General features: G+C 37.2%; 1 long non-coding RNA gene across 1 annotated transcript; it reads left to right on the top strand.

Moving 5' to 3' along the window:
- Positions 1 to 5913: 5913 nt before the first annotated feature.
- Positions 5914 to 16042, top strand: LOC133547981 (uncharacterized). Its single transcript, XR_009805697.1, has 3 exons — positions 5914 to 6247; positions 14727 to 15119; positions 15214 to 16042. It is a non-coding gene; the product is annotated as an uncharacterized LOC133547981 (long non-coding RNA).
- The last annotated feature ends 7707 nt before the right edge of the window (positions 16043 to 23749 follow it).

Genomic DNA, 23749 nt, shown 5'->3' with positions numbered 1-23749 from the left:
GCACTTCCAACAAGAAGAAGAAGATGAGGACATGTTTGAGGCAGCACTTCCAACAAGAAGAAGATGAGGACATGTTTGAGGCAGCACTTCCAACAAGAAGAAGAAGATGAGGACATGTTTGAGGCAGCACTTCCAACAAGAAGAAGAAGATGAGGACATGTTTGAGGCAGCACTTCCAACAAGAAGAAGAAGATGAGGACATGTTTGAGGCAGCACTTCCAACAAGAAGAAGATGAGGACATGTTTGAGGCAGCACTTCCAACAAGAAGAAGAAGATGAGGACATGTTTAAGGCAGCACTTCCAACAAGAAGAAGATGAGGACATGTTTGAGGCAGCACTTCCAACAAGAAGAAGAAGATGAGGACATGTTTAAGGCAGCACTTCCAACAAGAAGAAGATGAGGACATGTTTGAGGCAGCACTTCCAACAAGAAGAAGATGAGGACATGTTTGAGGCAGCACTTCCAACAAGAAGAAGAAGATGAGGACATGTTTGAGGCAGCACTTCCAACAAGAAGAAGATGAGGACATGTTTGAGGCAGCACTTCCAACAAGAAGAAGAAGATGAGGACATGTTTGAGGCAGCACTTCCAACAAGAAGAAGATGAGGACATGTTTGAGGCAGCACTTCCAACAAGAAGAAGATGAGGACATGTTTGAGGCAGCACTTCCAACAAGAAGAAGATGAGGACTTTTTTTAAGGCAGCACTTCCAACAAGAAGAAGATGAGGACATGTTTGAGGCAGCACTTCCAACAAGAAGAAGATGAGGACATGTTTGAGGCAGCACTTCCAACAAGAAGAAGAAGATGAGGACATGTTTGAGGCAGCACTTCCAACAAGAAGAAGATGAGGACATGTTTAAGGCAGCACTTTCAACAAGAAGAAGATGAGGACATGTTTGAGGCAGCACTTCCAACAAGAAGAAGATGAGGACATGTTTGAGGCAGCACTTCCAACAAGAAGAAGATGAGGACATGTTTGAGGCAGCACTTCCAACAAGAAGAAGATGAGGACATGTTTGAGGCAGCACTTCCAACAAGAAGAAGATGAGGACTTTTTTTAAGGCAGCACTTCCAACAAGAAGAAGATGAGGACATGTTTGAGGCAGCACTTCCAACAAGAAGAAGATGAGGACATGTTTGAGGCAGCACTTCCAACAAGAAGAAGAAGATGAGGACATGTTTGAGGCAGCACTTCCAACAAGAAGAAGATGAGGACATGTTTAAGGCAGCACTTTCAACAAGAAGAAGATGAGGACATGTTTGAGGCAGCACTTCCAACAAGAAGAAGAAGATGAGGACATGTTTGAGGCAGCACTTCCAACAAGAAGAAGATGATGAGGACATGTTTGAGGCAGCACTTCCAACAAGAAGAAGAAGATGAGGACATGTTTGAGGCAGCACTTCCAACAAGAAGAAGATGAGGACATGTTTAAGGCAGCACTTTCAACAAGAAGAAGATGAGGACATGTTTGAGGCAGCACTTCCAACAAGAAGAAGAAGATGAGGACATGTTTGAGGCAGCACTTCCAACAAGAAGAAGATGAGGACATGTTTGAGGCAGCACTTCCAACAAGAAGAAGATGAGGACATGTTTGAGGCAGCACTTCCAACAAGAAGAAGATGATGAGGACATGTTTGAGGCAGCACTTCCAACAAGAAGAAGAAGATGAGGACATGTTTGAGGCAGCACTTCCAACAAGAAGAAGATGAGGACATGTTTAAGGCAGCACTTTCAACAAGAAGAAGATGAGGACATGTTTGAGGCAGCACTTTCAACAAGAAGAAGATGAGGACATGTTTGAGGCAGCACTTCCAACAAGAAGAAGATGAGGACATGTTTGAGGCAGCACTTCCAACAAGAAGAAGAAGATGAGGACATGTTTGAGGCAGCACTTCCAACAAGAAGAAGATGAGGACATGTTTAAGGCAGCACTTTCAACAAGAAGAAGATGAGGACATGTTTGAGGCAGCACTTCCAACAAGAAGAAGATGAGGACATGTTTGAGGCAGCACTTCCAACAAGAAGAAGAAGATGAGGACATGTTTGAGGCAGCACTTCCAACAAGAAGAAGAAGATGAGGACATGTTTGAGGCAGCACTTCCAACAAGAAGAAGATGAGGACATGTTTGAGGCAGCACTTCCAACAAGAAGAAGATGAGGACATGTTTGAGGCAGCACTTCCAACAAGAAGAAGATGAGGACATGTTTGAGGCAGCACTTCCAACAAGAAGAAGATGAGGACATGTTTGAGGCAGCACTTCCAACAAGAAGAAGATGAGGACATGTTTAAGGCAGCACTTCCAACAAGAAGAAGATGAGGACATGTTTGAGGCAGCACTTCCAACAAGAAGAAGATGAGGACTTTTTTTAAGGCAGCACTTCCAACAAGAAGAAGATGAGGACATGTTTGAGGCAGCACTTCCAACAAGAAGAAGATGAGGACTTTTTTTAAGGCAGCACTTCCAACAAGAAGAAGAAGATGAGGACATGTTTGAGGCAGCACTTCCAACAAGAAGAAGATGAGGACATGTTTAAGGCAGCACTTTCAACAAGAAGAAGATGAGGACATGTTTGAGGCAGCACTTCCAACAAGAAGAAGAAGATGAGGACATGTTTGAGGCAGCACTTCCAACAAGAAGAAGATGAGGACATGTTTGAGGCAGCACTTCCAACAAGAAGAAGAAGATGAGGACATGTTTGAGGCAGCACTTCCAACAAGAAGAAGAAGATGAGGACATGTTTGAGGCAGCACTTCCAACAAGAAGAAGATGAGGACATGTTTGAGGCAGCACTTCCAACAAGAAGAAGAAGATGAGGACATGTTTGAGGCAGCACTTCCAACAAGAAGAAGAAGATGAGGACATGTTTGAGGCAGCACTTCCAACAAGAAGAAGATGAGGACATGTTTGAGGCAGCACTTCCAACAAGAAGAAGATGAGGACATGTTTGAGGCAGCACTTCCAACAAGAAGAAGATGAGGACATGTTTGAGGCAGCACTTCCAACAAGAAGAAGAAGATGAGGACATGTTTGAGGCAGCACTTCCAACAAGAAGAAGATGAGGACATGTTTGAGGCAGCACTTCCAACAAGAAGAAGAAGATGAGGACATGTTTGAGGCAGCACTTCCAACAAGAAGAAGAAGATGAGGACATGTTTGAGGCAGCACTTCCAACAAGAAGAAGATGAGGACATGTTTAAGGCAGCACTTTCAACAAGAAGAAGATGAGGACATGTTTGAGGCAGCACTTCCAACAAGAAGAAGAAGATGAGGACATGTTTGAGGCAGCACTTCCAACAAGAAGAAGATGATGAGGACATGTTTGAGGCAGCACTTCCAACAAGAAGAAGAAGATGAGGACATGTTTGAGGCAGCACTTCCAACAAGAAGAAGATGAGGACATGTTTAAGGCAGCACTTTCAACAAGAAGAAGATGAGGACATGTTTGAGGCAGCACTTCCAACAAGAAGAAGAAGATGAGGACATGTTTGAGGCAGCACTTCCAACAAGAAGAAGATGAGGACATGTTTGAGGCAGCACTTCCAACAAGAAGAAGATGAGGACATGTTTGAGGCAGCACTTCCAACAAGAAGAAGATGATGAGGACATGTTTGAGGCAGCACTTCCAACAAGAAGAAGAAGATGAGGACATGTTTGAGGCAGCACTTCCAACAAGAAGAAGATGAGGACATGTTTAAGGCAGCACTTTCAACAAGAAGAAGATGAGGACATGTTTGAGGCAGCACTTTCAACAAGAAGAAGATGAGGACATGTTTGAGGCAGCACTTCCAACAAGAAGAAGATGAGGACATGTTTGAGGCAGCACTTCCAACAAGAAGAAGAAGATGAGGACATGTTTGAGGCAGCACTTCCAACAAGAAGAAGATGAGGACATGTTTAAGGCAGCACTTTCAACAAGAAGAAGATGAGGACATGTTTGAGGCAGCACTTCCAACAAGAAGAAGATGAGGACATGTTTGAGGCAGCACTTCCAACAAGAAGAAGAAGATGAGGACATGTTTGAGGCAGCACTTCCAACAAGAAGAAGAAGATGAGGACATGTTTGAGGCAGCACTTCCAACAAGAAGAAGAAGATGAGGACATGTTTGAGGCAGCACTTCCAACAAGAAGAAGATGAGGACATGTTTGAGGCAGCACTTCCAACAAGAAGAAGATGAGGACATGTTTGAGGCAGCACTTCCAACAAGAAGAAGATGAGGACATGTTTGAGGCAGCACTTCCAACAAGAAGAAGATGAGGACATGTTTGAGGCAGCACTTCCAACAAGAAGAAGATGAGGACATGTTTAAGGCAGCACTTCCAACAAGAAGAAGATGAGGACATGTTTGAGGCAGCACTTCCAACAAGAAGAAGATGAGGACTTTTTTTAAGGCAGCACTTCCAACAAGAAGAAGATGAGGACATGTTTGAGGCAGCACTTCCAACAAGAAGAAGATGAGGACTTTTTTTAAGGCAGCACTTCCAACAAGAAGAAGAAGATGAGGACATGTTTGAGGCAGCACTTCCAACAAGAAGAAGATGAGGACATGTTTAAGGCAGCACTTTCAACAAGAAGAAGATGAGGACATGTTTGAGGCAGCACTTCCAACAAGAAGAAGAAGATGAGGACATGTTTGAGGCAGCACTTCCAACAAGAAGAAGATGAGGACATGTTTGAGGCAGCACTTCCAACAAGAAGAAGAAGATGAGGACATGTTTGAGGCAGCACTTCCAACAAGAAGAAGAAGATGAGGACATGTTTGAGGCAGCACTTCCAACAAGAAGAAGATGAGGACATGTTTGAGGCAGCACTTCCAACAAGAAGAAGAAGATGAGGACATGTTTGAGGCAGCACTTCCAACAAGAAGAAGAAGATGAGGACATGTTTGAGGCAGCACTTCCAACAAGAAGAAGATGAGGACATGTTTGAGGCAGCACTTCCAACAAGAAGAAGATGAGGACATGTTTGAGGCAGCACTTCCAACAAGAAGAAGATGAGGACATGTTTGAGGCAGCACTTCCAACAAGAAGAAAAAGATGAGGACATGTTTGAGGCAGCACTTCCAACAAGAAGAAGATGAGGACATGTTTGAGGCAGCACTTCCAACAAGAAGAAGAAGATGAGGACATGTTTGAGGCAGCACTTCCAACAAGAAGAAGAAGATGAGGACATGTTTGAGGCAGCACTTCCAACAAGAAGAAGATGAGGACATGTTTAAGGCAGCACTTTCAACAAGAAGAAGATGAGGACATGTTTGAGGCAGCACTTCCAACAAGAAGAAGATGAGGACATGTTTGAGGCAGCACTTCCAACAAGAAGAAGATGAGGACATGTTTGAGGCAGCACTTCCAACAAGAAGAAGATGAGGACATGTTTGAGGCAGCACTTCCAACAAGAAGAAGATGAGGACTTTTTTTAAGGCAGCACTTCCAACAAGAAGAAGATGAGGACATGTTTGAGGCAGCACTTCCAACAAGAAGAAGATGAGGACATGTTTGAGGCAGCACTTCCAACAAGAAGAAGATGAGGACATGTTTGAGGCAGCACTTCCAACAAGAAGAAGATGAGGACATGTTTGAGGCAGCACTTCCAACAAGAAGAAGGTGAGGACATGTTTAAGGCAGCACTTCCAACAAGAAGAAGATGAGGACATGTTTGAGGCAGCACTTCCAACAAGAAGAAGATGAGGACTTTTTTTAAGGCAGCACTTCCAACAAGAAGAAGATGAGGACATGTTTGAGGCAGCACTTCCAACAAGAAGAAGATGAGGACTTTTTTTAAGGCAGCACTTCCAACAAGAAGAAGATGAGGACATGTTTGAGGCAGCACTTCCAACAAGAAGAAGAAGATGAGGACATGTTTGAGGCAGCACTTCCAACAAGAAGAAGAAGATGAGGACATGTTTGAGGCAGCACTTCCAACAAGAAGAAGAAGATGAGGACATGTTTGAGGCAGCACTTCCAACAAGAAGAAGATGAGGACATGTTTGAGGCAGCACTTCCAACAAGAAGAAGATGAGGACATGTTTGAGGCAGCACTTCCAACAAGAAGAAGATGAGGACATGTTTGAGGCAGCACTTCCAACAAGAAGAAGAAGATGAGGACATGTTTGAGGCAGCACTTCCAACAAGAAGAAGATGAGGACATGTTTGAGGCAGCACTTCCAACAAGAAGAAGATGAGGACATGTTTGAGGCAGCACTTCCAACAAGAAGAAGGACTAGAAGTGACGTCATACCTGAGGTGAGTGCAAACTGTGAAAGAGGTGACTTGTCTTAAAGCGACAGTACACCCGTTTAAATGAGTGACATGCAATGAAAGATGTCTCGGAGACAAGAAGAAGGACAACTAGTCTTAAAGGAATAATATTCATGGCTGAAAAACTGCAAAAGAAGAGACAAAATAATCTAAATGTTGAATAAATCTGAACACATTTAAATAATTAGTTAAATGTGTCATTAATTATTGTTATTAAATAAATTGTATCATAGGAAACATTAATTTATTTAATTATGAATTACAATTTAATGATTTATTTATGTAATGATTTAAGAAATTATTGATTTAATTATTTAATGGTTGAAGTAATGATTAAATTATGGTTTTAATATTTAATGATACAAATAATGATTAATTTAATGTGATATGTATTTTCACAATTTAATTAATTATTTAATGATTTAATGGTGTAATATTTAATTTAATGATTCAAATTGTTTAATTTAATTATTTATTGATCAAATTAAGTATTGATTCAATGATGTCATATTTAATTTAATGAGTCAAATTATTTAATGATTCAAACATGCTTTAACTCTTTGATTAAATTAAAAATTGAAGCATATTTCACGATTTCATTTATTTATTATGATTTGGATAATTAATCATTTAATGATTCAAGTAATGATTACATTACATTTTTACATTTAATTTAATGATCAAATAATGATTATTTTAATGCGTTATGTATTTAATTTAATTTCACAATTTAATCACTTATTTTAATGATTTAAGTAAGTATTAAATATTATTAATATTAATTATTTAAGTATCAATATTTAATTATTTAAGTATTAATATTTAATTTATGATTCAAATACTTGTTTAATGAATACTTTGATTATTTATTGATTCATTTAAGTATTGATTCAATGATCTAATATTTAATTTAGTGAATCAAATGATTTAATGATTCAAATAATTATTTATGATTGATTTAACTATTTGATTAATTTAATATAATTTAAGCTTATTTCAATGGTTCCATTATATAATTATTTTTTTAAATAATAATAATTTCGCCACACCTCCTGTGTGTGTGTGTGTGTGTGTGTGTGTGTGTGTGTGTGTGTGTGTGTGTGTGTGTGTGTGTGTGTGTGTGTGTGTGTGTGTGTGTGTGTGTGTGTGTGTGTGTGTGCAGCACAAGTCAATTGGTTGTTGTGGCTGTGAGTTTATTTGTTGCTAATCAGACTAATGATCCGGCGGGTGTCTGCTTAAGTGTAAAACAACATTTAGAGTGCGAGCAGGAAGTGTGCACACATGATGCTACAGTTTGTGTGCAAGGAAGGGAGAAAAGAATGAAATAGATCATGATAATAATATTAATAATGATGCTAATAACAGCAGTAGTCATGTGTTGTTTATGCCAGGAAGTCAAATGTTGGCTCATAGAAACAGGAACTTAAACTAGGGCTCTCTAAACCTTTTTAGAAATCAAAGCATCTCAAACTTTTTCATTTTCAAAACCAATGTTTTTTATTTATTATTATTATTTTTTTTTGTAAGCTTCAAGGCTTCCCTCAAGTTTTGCCCCGAGGACCCAAAGGTGTCTCAGTCATTAAAGTGTTTTTTTAATGCTTAAATTCTTATCTAACGTTGGCTCCGTCAATATAAGGTTTTAATATTTTTGCTTTATGCCTTTTATGTTTTGTTCATGGAAGAAATATGCAATATATATATCACCTTGAGGGGAATATTTAATTAGTAATTCATTTTACAGGAAACATACGAAAATATGCAAAATGTTCCTCCAATATATTCAAAATGGAATATTTCATTTGAATCCCAAATCATTTTAGTGAACCAGCTACAAATCATCTTCATATATATATATATATATATATATATATATATATATATATATATGTGTGTGTATGTATGTATGTATATGTATATATATATATATATATATATATATATATATATATATATATATGTGTGTGTATGTATGTATGTATATGTATATATATATATATATATATATATATATATATATATATATATATATATATATGTGTGTGTATGTATGTATGTATATGTATATATATATATATATATATATATATATATATATATATATATATATATATGTGTGTGTATGTATGTATGTATATGTATATATATATATATATATATATATATATATATATATATATATATATATGTGTGTGTATGTATGTATGTATATGTATATATATATATATATATATATATATATATATATATATATATACATATATATATATATATATATATATATATATATATATATATGTGTGTATATATACATGTGTATATATATACATACATATACATATACAGTATATACATATATGCATCCATATATACATATGTATGTATATATATATGGATGTATGGCTTCCACCTGCTACCATGGGGCAGGTGCATCAGAGGCAGAAGAAACAGCTTATTTCCCAGAGCTGTCACCATGTTGAACTCTAACTTATAATAATAATAATAATAAATCAGCCCTATCCAATATCCTACAATACTACCTTTCCAGTGCAATATGTCCGACAATGATTGTTATTTATTACTTGGGTACTCTTGTCTTGTTCTGTGTATTGTACAGTATTTTGTATTCCTATAAAATGTTGTATATTGTACAGGATTGCTCATTATTTTGATTGGATAGTAGTCTGTTTATTTCAATTGTTAGTTCTTCCTTTATTACCTCTTCTGCCCATATTTGTTCTCACTACTGTACCTTATGTTGGAGTCCTTCATCTCTTTATATGCAAATAAAATGACAAAGTCCATTCTATTTTATATATATATAAAATACACACATCTAAATCAACTTCAGATGTAATTATAGTTAGTTAATTATAGATTTTCATTCGATTGTATTTTTTGTCATTAAAACAACTTTTTGTTCAAGGGAAAACACACAAAATATTCCTCCATAAATATTTCTGAGTGGAATATCTGATGTTAAATAATTGTAGTCTAATATAATCAGAGGTGGGTAGTAACGCGCTACATTTACTCCGTTACATCTACTTGAGTAACTTTTGGGATCCATTGTACTTCTACCAACATACTTTTACTTTTACTTGAGTATATTTATAGAGAAGAAAGGCTACTTTTACTCCAATCCATTTATCTACATTCAGCTCGCTACTCGCTACTTTTTTGGAATGGATCTGTTAATGTTTGTTTTGGTTTTTCCAAGTAGAATCTACACATGCCAGCGTTTCACCAATCACATGCAGTCACTGGTGACCTTGGACCAATCAAACAGAGCCAGGCGGTCACATGACCCGACTTAAACACCTTGAAAAACTTATTGGGGTGTTACCATTTAGTGCTCAATTGTACAAAATATGTACTGTACTGTGCTATCTAATAATAAAAGTCTCAATCAATGTTAATTTATTGTGCCTTATTTTAATGTACTATTATTTAATATATATCATTGTTTTAGTTGCTTAAGAGATATTCCTGGCTCTGAATTTGCTTATTGCTATTTTTAGGTTTTTGTGCATTACTTGTTGCCGTCATCATTAAAGGAACAGGTTACTCATCAGTTACTCAGTACTTGAGTAGTTTTTTCACAACATACTTTTTACTTTTACTCAAGTAAATATTTGGGTGACTACTCCTTACTTTTACTTGAGTAATACATCTGTAAAGTAACAGTACTCTTACTTGAGTACAATTTCTGGCTCCTCTACCCACCTCTGGTTATTAACTACTATAGCTTTATGTTATTAATTGCAATAGCTTTTATGTTAACTACTATAGTTTTTTGTTATTAACTACTATAGTTTTTATGTTAACTACTATAGATTTATGTTTACTACTATAGTTTTTATGTTAATAACTACTGTAGTTTTATGTTAACTACTATAGGTTTTATGTGATTAACTACTATAGTTTTTGTTATTAACTACTATAGTTTTTATGTTAACTACTATAGATTTATGTTTACTACTATAGTTTTTATGTTAATAACTACTGTAGTTTTATGTTAACTACTACAGTTTTGTTATTAACTACTCTAGTTGTATTAATTGTTATAGTTTTTATGTTAACTGCTATAGTTTTAACTACTAAAATTTTGTTTTCAACTACTATTGTTTTTATGTTAACTACTATAGTTTTTGTTAACTACTATAGTTTTATGTGAAATAATATAGTTTTATGTTAACTACTACAGTTTTGTTATTAACTAAAATATTTTTTGAGTTAACTCCTACAAGTTTTTATGTTTACTATAGTTTTATGTTAACTACTATCGTTTTTTGTGTTAATTACTATCGTTTTTATGTTAACTACAACAATTTTATGTTATTAACTACTATAGTTTTTATGTTAAGTACTATAGGTTTGTTATTAACTACTAGACTTTTTAAGTTAACTCCTATAGTTTTTATGTTAACTATTACATTTTTTATGTTAACTACTATCGTTTTTATGTTAACTACTATCGTTTTTATGTTAACTACTATCGTTTTTATCTCAACTACTATTGCATAGTTTTGTTTTTAACTACTATAATTTTATGTTAACTATTTTACATTTTATATTAACTACTATAGTTTTTATGTTAGCTACTATAGTTTTGTTATTAACTACTAGACTTTTTAAGTTAACTCCTATAGTTTTTATGTTAACTATTACATTTTTTTTATTTTAACTACTATCGTTTTTGTTAACTACTATCGTTTTTATATCAACTACTATTGTATAGTTTTGTTTTTAACTACTATAGTTTTATGTTAACTATTATACATTTTATGTTATTAACTACTATAGCTTGACAGTATGTTATTATTTACTATAGTTTTGTTATTAACTATTAGTTTTGCTAACTATGATAGTTTTTGTTAACTACTATAGTTTTGTGTGAAATAATATAGTTTTATGTTAACTACTATAGTTTTGTTATTAACTACTAGACATTTGAAGTTAACTCCTATAGTTTTTATGTTTACTATAGTTTTATGTTAACTACTATCGTTTTTATGTCAATTACTATCGTTTCTATGTTAACTACAACAATTTTATGTTATTAACTACTATAGTTTTTATGTTAACTACTATAGTTTTGTTATTAACTACTAGACTTTTTAAGTTAACTCCTATAGTTTTTATGTTAACTATTACATTTTTTATGTTAACTACTATCGTTTTTATGTTAACTACTATCGTTTTATATCAACTACTATTGTATAGTTTTGTTTTTAACTACTATAGTTTTATGTTAACTATTGTACATTTTATGTTATTAACTACTATAGCTTGACAGTATGTTATTAATTACTATAGTTTTGTTATTAACTATTAGTTATGCTAACTATGATAGTTTTTGTTAACTACTATAGTTTTGTGTGAAATAATAGTTTTATGTTAACTACTATAGTTTTGTTATTAACTACTAGACTTTTGAAGTTAACTCCTATAGTTTTTATGTTTACTATAGTTTTATGTTAACTACTATCGTTTCTTATGTTAATTACTATCGTTTTTATGTTAACTACAACAATTTTATGTTATTAACTACTATAGTTTTTATGTTAACTACTACAGTTTTGTTATGAAATAATCCTAAATGAAATTCAATGACTTGGTTTATATTATTGTATATACTAGGTCATAAAATCAGTGTCAGTTGAGTTGGTCCATAGATTTCCTGTAGGGAATTTTAATGTCCAGCAGATGTCAGTATTTAGTGACACAGGATCAATACAGTTTATAAATGTGTCAAAAGGCTGTGCAACGCCTCATCAACCCATCACTAACAATCACACAGGTCAGGTAATGTCAAGACTTTAATCTACACTGGACATAGGCAGTCTTCTTTACTGTCAAAGACTTTTTGACAAATCAATCAAACAGAACCCCCAGTCAAATGACAAATTCAGTATTACTTTTCAACAGACATTTATTTCATCTTGTTGTTTGTGGTCTGGACATTTGACACAGGAATTTAACTTTTCCACACACCATCCTGAATCACGGTTTCAATCGTAGTCCATGTTAACTACCAAACCGTAACTTAAAAGGGTTGGTTGAACAACTATAAGGACTAGCAGGTCATTGCTAATGTTGCTAATAGGCACAGTACTCATGGACTAAGTTTTGGGGAAATTCCTATTGAAATCAATGGGACATCCTTCAAAGTTCCACTTATTCCATCTGATTCCAACTTCAAAATTTTCAGACTCTTCAGGAATTGTGTGCTTGATTTCAACAATGCTAAAATAATTTCAGGATTTCAGTTCATCATCAGCATTGGAGCAATCACACGCAATTCCTTCAGGAATTGCCTCATCTAGTTTTTAATGTTTAATAAAAAATAAAAAAAATAAATAATGACAAATAAAGATACAACAATACAACATTTCGAAGTTTTAACCTATTCAAACCATTCCACCTTCGAACTTTCTTCAGCCGCACAATACTTGTGCTATAGTTGTAGGAAATGTCTCAAAACCTCTTCAGAAGTGCCGACAAAATCCAAAAAGGGCAGAAAATGCATATTTATGGAAAACTTTTTTTCTCGAAAATGTCGTAAGGGGGGGGGGGGGGGGGGGGGGGGCCTTACGCAAAAATTCCCAAAAACGAACTTGATTCAGCCGCACAATACTTGTGCTATAGCTTTTTCTGGCGACTACTCCTTCCACATTTTTCAACGCGTTTTAACTGTTCCACCGTCGAAGCTTTCTTCTGCATAAGAAGTGGAAAAATTCTCTGTTTTCCCCGAAATTCCGTATTACAATTTGTCATTTCAACATGTTATTACTTCAATAATTCTCCACCGATTGAAAAATTGTCCAAGACATCAATAAATTTAGATTAGATACTACTTTATTTATTCCTTCAGGAGAGTAAATGCCTTGGCAGAAGACACCTCCTGCCAAAGATGCCTATACCGCAGGATTTTTAATTTTTCAAATGATCATCAAATGTTGCCGTTGACATCAGTGATGCTGTTTGGAACAAAAATGATATATTTAGTAAGTAGAAAGAAAACACAAGGAGCCCGGGCAACAGCAGCGAGGGTCTGCCCGGCCGCCGGGCAGCCCCATGCATGCTGTGCCGCCCGGGCAACAGCAGCGAGGGTCTGCCCGGCCGCAGACTGGCTGCGTAGTCCTTATAGCCGTTCAACCAACCTTTTTAAGTTACGGTTGGGTAGTTAACATGGGCGCCAATTGCCTCGTACCTTAGTAGCTGTTTAGCCAACCCTTTTAAGTTGCGGTTTTAAGAAGTACCAAATGTTGAAACCGTGGGTCAGAATGGTGTGTGTAAAAGCAAAATGCCTGTGTCAGTCTCCCAGCATTGGAGCATTCGTACACAATTCCATCAGGAATTGCCTCATTTACTTTTAAATGTTTAATAAAAAAGGAAAATAACTACAAATAACGGTACAACAATACAATGTTTCCACATTTTTTAACCTATTACACCATTTTGGAAAGTCCAGGATTTTCCAAAATTCTTGCTTCTACAAAGCCTTCTTTGCAGCAACTACTCTTTTCACAGTTTTTAACATGTTACAACTTTCAGAGTCCAAGGGTTTTGCTATCAATGGAACATTGACGGTCTACTTAACTGTCTAGGCAGCATATCAAAATCACCAGTCGATGGTAAAACCAATATCAAATGTCACATTTTAATAGAGCATTCGTCATAAAGTTTGCTTTCACAATTTTATTATCAGGGAGACTGACACGGGCATTTAGCTTTTCCACACACCATCCTGACTCACGGTTTCAACGTTTGGTACTTGTTAAAACTGTAACTTAAAATGGTTTGCTGAACTGCTATCAAGGTTCGATGCAATCGGCGCCCATGTTAACTACCCAACCGTAACTTAAAAAGGTTGGTTGAGCAGGTATAAGGACTATGCGGCCAGACTCCCAGGTGACTGGGCATTCCATTGCTACTGTTGCCCAGAGGGCACAGTATGCATGGGCTTCCTGTGCAATATCTCAATTCCTGGTTATTCTGAATGATAATTAGGGGGAGACCCGACAACACTGATGCATCGACAGTAAACAGTAAAAAAATGTATGATTTATTTTTTAACACTTTAATGAGTAGGACACTTTTCGATCCCCAATTATTTTAGTGTGATTTGTTTTGAAGTGTCATTGCTCCAAAAATAATAATGAATCAAAATCCAAAATGAAGGCTTCAATTATTATATCATCTCAAATATTCCACCTCAAAAAGTTATTGGATGAAATATTGCATATTTTCTGTTTTTTCCATTTTTTCCCTAATGTTGATCTAGAGATTTAAAACATGAATAATAATGAAAACAATACTAATAATACTGAATAATGACACATTTTTAATCTATTTTTTTGACCAAAACCCTAACTGAGTGGAGGCCTAAATGTATATTTTTGATACATATATTGTATTGGTTTTTCAAATCAAAAATATGAAAATGGCTTTGATTTTTCAGTGGAAAAAGTTTGGACACCCCTGCCATATGGTCTCCACATCAAAGGTCCATTTCCCTACGAAGACCATGCATCCTGCCCATCAACCAATGGCCTCAGCAGCCAAGTTTGATCACTCTATGGAGGCTGTACACCCCTCCCATCCCCACACCGCTGGCCCATCACCAAATGTCCACACCTATGGTCCTTCACCCGGCGTACACAATAGCTTGCTACCTGAATCCACCTGAGAATAAAAAGGCAGCTTTCCTGGCACCAGACAGGAGAGATGCAGGCAACCCATCTATTGAGGACACTATCTGTTATCAACCACAGGCAGAAAAATCATGGACGCCATGTGATGGAAAAAATGTGGGCAGAAAAAGAAGGAATTGAAGAAGTCCTCTTGAAAATAGGTAAGTAGCATTCATGATGTCATTGTTTTGTTGACTTCAACTTTGAACACATTTTCTCCTTCTGCTATTGTTTGTGCTCTTTTTTCCCTTTCAGATCCGGTCCAAGTCAGAGTACTTCAAACTCTCTGCGACTTGGTTGGAGACAAATACAGCGACGGCCCTCCTCAACAATCGGGCCAGCAAGAGCTCTTTCCTGAGAGCGGCGTATTCATATCATTGTTCCGCCTTGCTGCCATGAGACATGCTGCAGAGCCCAAATGTAGGCCTTTATTTGGACCTCTTTTTTCTACGTGTCAAAATGCTGTCCCTTTTTGACGCCCTGGAAACAAACCTGCAGGAACACCAAAGCGCATCCTTAAGCGGAAAAAAGTGGAAGGAATCCTTAGTAAGTTTTCCCAAACAGAGGGTGTTTTCAGGCCAAAATTGGGTCACAATAATGAAATAGAAGTTCAATATGAGAAATGTTGATCCCTTTTCGATTACAGCAGACTGGAAGCATAACTGAATGTTACATCATTACAATTTGTTATCCACTCCAAACTAGCGTTATGATGAGCAATATAGTCTGATGTCCATCAACTTGAAGTGTGGTTGTGTGTATTAATGGTTTTGCGTAAATGAAGGCAATAAAAAAGCATTAAATGAGGCATTTAAAAAAGGGAATATGATTGTAGGACATGGCGGACAGTCAATATGTCAAACGGTAAAGGAAAATGAACTTAAGAAGGTTACAGTCGTTTCTTTTTTGAACTGCATACAAGAGGTATTGTAAGGTGGGAACACGACAAAAGCACTGCTTCAATCAAGCAAAATGAAACATCAACTTTTCCATTCTTTGGTCACTGTAGGCGTGTAGTCCTTAACTGTGACTCCATGTCAGGATAATGGAGAAGCTGAGCCGACACGGAGTCGTTTATTTCAATCATCTCCACTTCAACACATATGAGCTAACTTGCCTAACATTAGCAACTGTTGTGACGCAATTCCCTCAAGTGATCTACGCTAGCCTAGGATGGACAAAAGAGGCCATTTTCACAGCAGACCACAACTATTTCATTCTCTGACATTCCCACAATAAATGAATACAAGTTCCTTCAGCTGCCGGACACTTGATACATACTTGCTGTTTACTGTAAACATTTGAAACAACAGAGAGGGTGTAAATACAAGAAATGCAATATGTTTCATTGCTATAGCTTTTTTCAAATGCATTTGATTGGCATTTTTACCAATATTATTCTGTATTTTTCTCAAATGTTTAAATCCATCATCCATTTCCAAACACATGCATCATTTGCAATCCTAGTATGATGTTCATTTATTTTTCCATAAAACCTTTGAACTATTTGAAAACAAATTGTATCCTGATTAAAAATGGTCATCATTTCAGAGAATATATATATACTTATATATACTTACAGCATGTTTCAAACAGACACAACTAAATAAATGGCTAATGGGTATATTATATTGATCATCTGATGCAGAATGGGATGTTTGTTTAGAGGCTTTAAGTGCAGTTCTCCTTTAATATTTTGGATAGTCGAACCTTTTAATGAGCGATTGTCTACGGCCACGCACACAGTCAAAACACCAGATGCTACTCCACAAAAATAAATCAATAAAAATACATTCTCCAATGAAACAGCTTTGTAATCCAATTCTAATACACTAGATAGTAACAGTTCATGTCAACTTTTCAACTCATTTACTTGTCTAATGCTTGCAACTGTGTGTATACAGATCATTGGAAGCTTTTGATGATGTAAAAAAAACAACTAAATGCAGTCGCACATGGGCATTACATTTTTGGAAGTAGCAACAAAATGGCATTAAAAAGCATTACATTTGATTTGCATTATTATTGTTATTGCATTGCATAGATTTGATACAGTAGAAGCATTTAAGTCTCACCTTAAAACTCATCTGTATACTCTAGCCTTTAAATAGACCTCCTTTTTAGACCAGTTGATCTGCCGCTTCTTTTCTTTCTCCTGTGTCCCCCCCTCCACAGGGGGTCCGGTCCAATGACCATGGATGAAGTACTGGCTGTCCAGAGTCGAGACCCAGGATGGACCGCTCGCCTGTGTATCGGTTGGGGACATCTCTACGCTGCTGATCCGCTTGAGATGGTTTCCTGTGGACGGGACTCTCGCTGCTGTCTCGGATCCGCTTGAACTGAACTCTCGCGGCTGTGTTGGAGCCACTATGGATTGAACTTTCACAGTATCATGTTAGACCCGCTCCACATCCATTGCTTTCGGTCCTCTCCAAGGTTTCTCATAGTCAGCATTGTCACTGGCGTCCCACTGGATGTGAATTCTCCCTGCCCACTGGGTGTGAGTTTTCCTTGCCCTTTTGTGGGTTCTTCCGAGGATGTTGTAGTCGTAATGATTTGTGCAGTCCTTTGAGACATTTGTGATTTGGGGCTATATAAATAAACATTGATTGATTGATAGCTGTAGAAACTGATGTGGCAAAATGACGAATGGCTGATGATTATGTTCTTGCCTTGCAGCGTATGTCCTGAGATGCAGTACCCTTCCTGATTGGGACCATATTGAGGAGGTCAAGCTCAAGAAAGCTTTGGTAAACAAAAGTCAGGCCAGAGAGGGTTTGAAGTAGGCCCTTGTACCTGTCAAGTTCATTCTATGGTAGGATGTTCAATATTTTGGTCTAGGTTTGCGCAGTATATGTTGTCAAAAATGGCCCTATGATGTAGCTTTTAGTACCAGGTTATACTGTGATAATGCATATTGAGCTGTGCTGTGCCAAGCAAATTTGGCAGTGATGCAACCTCACTAACAAGCTAGCGGCTAATATCCTTTTACAGTTCAAAGTTGTTTCCAAATAAAAAAAAAATGACGCAGTACGTTACTGCTTACATAATCAGGTATATTAGTAGCTTTTGTAACCAATTTCAACATGTTTCAATGATCATTTGTGTAGCAAATGTTCTATTGTTATGGCAGGAGGCTGTTCTATTGTTTACAACAGTGTTTCTTAATCCTAGGGCTGGGGCCCACTGTTTGGCTGCGAGTACCCCTTGGAAGCCGCCAATAAATATCTGTTTCTTAGCTGTGGTCCGTCCATATGGGCCGCAATGGTACTCGCTTGTAATCCACTTTAGTGTAGAAGGACTCATTCAGTGTTTATATTTCATTTGGCCCCAGACCCCTCTGTAGTGGAACATTCTGAGACCCCTCTGTGGTGGAAAAGTTGGTCGTGCCCCAAGGTTAAAAATGTTAAGAATCCCTGCTTTTCAATGTGTGATTATTTTTTGGTATGTAGACCAGTTCCAGACAGCACGGTTACAATTTTATAAATGTATTTCAGTTTTTGCTTGGAATATTTCAAAAATGGAAATGTTGTCATTTACTCACCTTCTTACTGAGATGAAGTCAAGTGTTTTTTGAACTAAGGTACCTGCTTTGCTCAACAAGGAGTTCAAAAAACTACACCTGACTTTTTCACAATAACAAAGTGAGTACATTTATTTTTGTATTTGTTTTCTTTTCTGTATATTGTTTTCTATGTTGTCTTAAGTATTGTAAATGACAATATGTACATGATGTATGTACTAATTTACTACATTTACATTTTGTTATTTCATCTATTTTTAAATTATATTTTAAAATAAAGTGATACACCTTTCAATATTTGAGTATTTGTTTAGTGCTATTTCTAATGAAGTCGGATGAATATTTAAATTGCACTCTCAATTTGTTCTCATGATTCTCAAATTTGAGATATGACAATAAATTGAAGAGAAATAATCAAGACATGAAAAAGACATACATAAGATCTCTTTTATTGCTCACACATCTCATTTCTTTCTCTTTTGATCATCCTTCCAAATAAATGAGACATGATTGAGAACAATGGAGCTCTCGTCAGTGTATCCCACTTCTCAAATATTGCTCAAAGGGTTGTCTCAAATCAACCTCCTTTGTCTCAGTGACGTCTTGTCTCTTTTTAGCTTCTTTATTGCTCCTAAGGGTCCCTTAGGAGCAATAAAGGAGAAGCAATTGATCACAAAATGAGACAGATATGAGAAGCTCAAAATGTTCTCAAGATACGAGATTAAGCAACAGATGAGCAAGCACATTTTTGCTGTGGCCACGCTCCCTCCACCCCAGTGGACGATGGTGTGGAACAGCGCAGAGACCACCACAGTGTCTATGTTTCTTTTAGTTGTTATTCATAGCTGGATGTAGAAGTGTCTGCTTGTATCCGCTGCTTTAATGTCTTTCATGTCCTTTGTCTTCTTTGATGTTTAACTCTTACACACATGTGAGAGGGATGTGTACTATGGCTATGAGTTGTTGTTGTTTTTCCCCTTGGCCTCAGTCTGGACCCCCCTTCTTCAGGGCCCAGGTTTAGACCATTTTTTTTTTAGTATATTTTATTTTATATTAATCTTCTATTTTTTTCACCCATTCCCAACCTCATTATACTTTACAGAGCCAGGAGTCCTCGATTACATGTATGTATGGAACACAATCTTATTGTCACAAGACCCAGGGTAGACTAGGGGTTGAGTCTGCTGACTTTGAATGAAAAGTACCGAGTTCAAACCTCACTCTGGTTGATAGTATTTTTTTTTTTACCTCATCATACTTTACTAAGGCCGGGAGTCGTCGATTACATTTGTGTATGGACTAAAATCCTACCTTTACAAGACTGAAAGTAGCCCAGTGGTTAAGACTGTTGCATGAGAACAAACTGTACAGAGTCCAAACCCCACTACGGTCAGCAGTATTTTTTCCACCTCATCTTACTCCAGTGAGTCAGGGGTCGTAGATAACATTTGTGTATGGAAAGAAATCCTCTCTTCACAGGACCAGGGATAGCCCAGTGTTTAAGACTGCTGACTCTGAATGACAGGTACTGGGTTCGAATCCCACTCATGTTGACAAAATTTAGTTTAAGCTTGTCATACTTTACTGAGCCAGGAGTCCTCGATGACATTTGTGTATAGAACACAATCTCCTCTTCACGAGACCCAGGATAGACCAGGTGTTAAGACATCTGACTCGGAATGAAAAGTACTGGGTTCAAGTCCCACTCAGGTTGACTGCATTTTGTTCTACCTCATCAAACTTTACTGGGCCATCAGTCCTCGATTACATTTGTGTATGAAAAAAAAAATATCTCATCAAGACCCAGGATAGCCCAGTGGTTAAGACCGCTGACTCTGAATGACAGGTACTGGGTTCGAATCCCACTCATGTTGACAAAATTTTGTTTAAGCTTGTCATACTTTACTGAGCCAGGAGTCCTCGATTACATTTGTGTATAGAACACAATCTTCTCGTCACAAGACCCAGGATAGACAAGGGGTTAAGACATCTGACTCGGAATGAAACGTACTGGGTTCAAGTCCCACTCAGGTTGACTGTATTTTGTTCTACCTCATCAAACTTTACTGGGCCACAGTCCTCGATTACATTTGTGTATGAAAATAAATTGTCTCATCAAGACCCAGGATAGCCCAGTGGTTAAGACTGCTGACTCTGAATGACAGGTACTGGGTTCGAATCCAACTCATGTTGACAAAATTTAGTTTAAGCTTGTCATACTTTACTGAGCCAGGAGTCCTCGATTACATTTGTGTATAGAACACAATATTCTCTCCACAAGACCCAGGATAGACCATGGGTTAAGACATCTGACTCGGAATGAAAAGTACTGGGTTCAAGTCCCACTCAGGTTGACTGCATTTTGTTCTACCTCATCAAACTTTACTGGGCCACAGTCCTCGATTAAATTTGTGTATGAAAATAAATTGTCTCATCAAGAGCCAGGATAGCCCAGTGGTTAAGACTGCTGACTCTGAATGACAGGTACTGGGTTCGAATCCCACTCATGTTGACAAAATTTAGTTTAAGCTTGTCATACTTTACTGAGCCAGGAGTCCTCGATTACATTTGTGTATAGAACACAATCTTCTCTTCACAAGACCCAGGATAGACCAGGGGTTAAGACGTCTGACTCGGAATGAAAAGTACTGGGTTCAAATCCCACTCAGGTTGAGTGTATTTTGTTCTACCTCATCAAACTTTACTGGGCCAAAGTCCTCGATTACATTTGTGTATGAAAAAAAATTGTCTCATCAAGACCCAGGATAGCCCAGTGGTTGAGACTGCTGACTCTGGTTGAAGAGTGTGGGGTTCGACTCCTACCTGGGTTGATGTGTAATTTAAAAGATCAGCTGGAGGCTGCAAGTTGACAAATATTGTAACTGTGTCATTTCTCCCATGTAATGTTAAAATAATAATTTAATTTACTTTTTTTTTTTATCCAATTACAATTAACCTATTTTATTTTATTTGTACCCAGGAGAGCTCATTGGTCAACGCTCTTTATTTATCCTATTCCCACCCACCTCAGGAGTTACACTCACTCGCACACACTCCTACACACACACACACACACACACGCGCACTCATTCTCACACACACACTCACAGGTAACCCCTGAGGTGTCATCATTGACTATTTGACATTTTATTTTGGATTATTATTAGCTTTAGTGTTGACTTAATTTTTCAACTATATGTTAGTCAAAGAAGTAGCACATAACATTAGTCTGTGTGGGGGAGAAGAAGCAGCCCACAATGTATGTCGTCTTGACGCCATACTGCCAAATTACTGACTCCATGTATGGGATTTGAACTCACTACCCCCTGTATTAGGAGCCCACAGTGTTGACCATGAGCTATCCTGGGTCCCAACAAAGTTTGGTTTTCGCTCATATACAAATGTTCTCAGTGAACTATGATCAGGCAAAACAAAGAACAAGAACTTCCCAGATGTGGATTTGAACCCAGTAGTACTGCGTGTGAGGCAGCAGTCTTAACCATTGAGCTATCACAGGTCCCACTAAGTATTGTTTTTCACTCATATACAAATGTAATCAGTGAACTATGATCAAGGCAAAACAAAAAACTAGCTCTTCCTACAAATGGATTTGAACCCAGTAGTTCTGCATGAGAGGCAGCAGTCTTAACCATTGAGCTATCCTGAGTCTTGTTGGAAGTGTAGTCTGGCTCCTTCATTAATGGAATCGTGACATCTGTCCCAGTAAACTACGATTGAGGTGGAGCTCAATTTTGAACTGAAGTTACATATCAAACCAATTGGGATTCAAACCCAGTACCCCCATATTTGAAGCTCACAGTGTTGACCATTGAGGTATCCTGGGTTCCATCAAGACATGATTTTCACTCATATACAAATGCAATCATTTAACAATGATAGAGATGAAACAAAAAATAAGATCTTGTGGATTTGAACCAGTAGTACCGTGTGAGAGGCAGCAGCCTTAACCATTGAGCATTTTGGGTTCTACTACTTCCTGATCTGGATCAATATACCAATGTTACATACCTGTTGTTGAGTAGTTGGTGTGTGCCATGTCTCTCAGGTGTGACATACCTGTTGTTGGTGTGTGCCATGTCTCTCAGGTGTGACATACCTGTTGTTGGTGTGTGCCATGTCTCTCAGGTGTGACATACCTGTTGTTGGTGTGTGCCATGTCTCTCAGGTGTGACATACCTGTTGTTGGTGTGTGCCCACGTCTCTCAGGTGTGACATACCTGTTGTTGCGTGTGTGCCATGTCTCTCAGGTGTGACATACCTGTTGTTGGTGTGTGCCATGTCTCTCAGGTGTGACATACCTGTTGTTGTCATACCTGCCAGCTTGTCTGCAGCAATAAACAAGTCATCATTGAGTCCACACATGTTTGATGTTTATTCCTCTCATGTTGAAGTAGTTCCCATCTGCAGTTCGCCCACTGCACTCTATCGCCACCATGTGGTCATACATGATATATGATGTGTGATACATGATGTGTGATACATGATGTGTGATACATGATGTGTGATACATGATGTGTGATACATGATGTGTGATACATGATGTGTGATATATGATGTGTGACACATGATGTGTGATACATGATGTGTGACACATGATGTGTGATACATGATGTGTGACACATGATGTGTGATACATGATGTGTGATACATGATGTGTGATACATGATGTGTGACACATGATGTGTGATACATGATGTGTGATACATGATGTGTGATACATGATGTGTGACACATGATGTGTGATACTGATGTGTGATACATGATGTGTGATACATGATGTGTGACACATGATGTGTGATACATGATGTGTGATACATGATGTGTGATACATGATGTGTGATACATGATGTGTGATATATGATGTGTGATACATGATGTGTGATACATGATGTGTGATACATGATGTGTGATACATGATGTGTGATACATGATGTGTGATACATGACGTGTGATACATGATGTGTGATACGTGACGTGTGATACATGATGTGTGATACATGATGTGTGATATATGATGTGTGATACATGATGTGTGATACATGATGTGTGATACATGATGTGTGATACATGACGTGTGATACATGATGTGTGATACATGATGTGTGATACATGATGTTTTATACATGACGTGTGATACATGATGTGTGATACATGATGTGTGAAACATGATGTGTGATACATGATGTGTGATACATGACGTGTGATACATGATGTGTGATACATGATGTGTGATACATGATGTGTGAT

This window comes from Nerophis ophidion, unplaced genomic scaffold, assembly GCF_033978795.1.
Source record: "Nerophis ophidion isolate RoL-2023_Sa unplaced genomic scaffold, RoL_Noph_v1.0 HiC_scaffold_318, whole genome shotgun sequence".
In the NCBI taxonomy this organism is placed as follows: Eukaryota; Metazoa; Chordata; class Actinopteri; order Syngnathiformes; family Syngnathidae; genus Nerophis; species Nerophis ophidion.
Note: the sequence above shows the minus strand (reverse complement) of the source record. Positions and strands in the feature narration are given on the sequence as shown.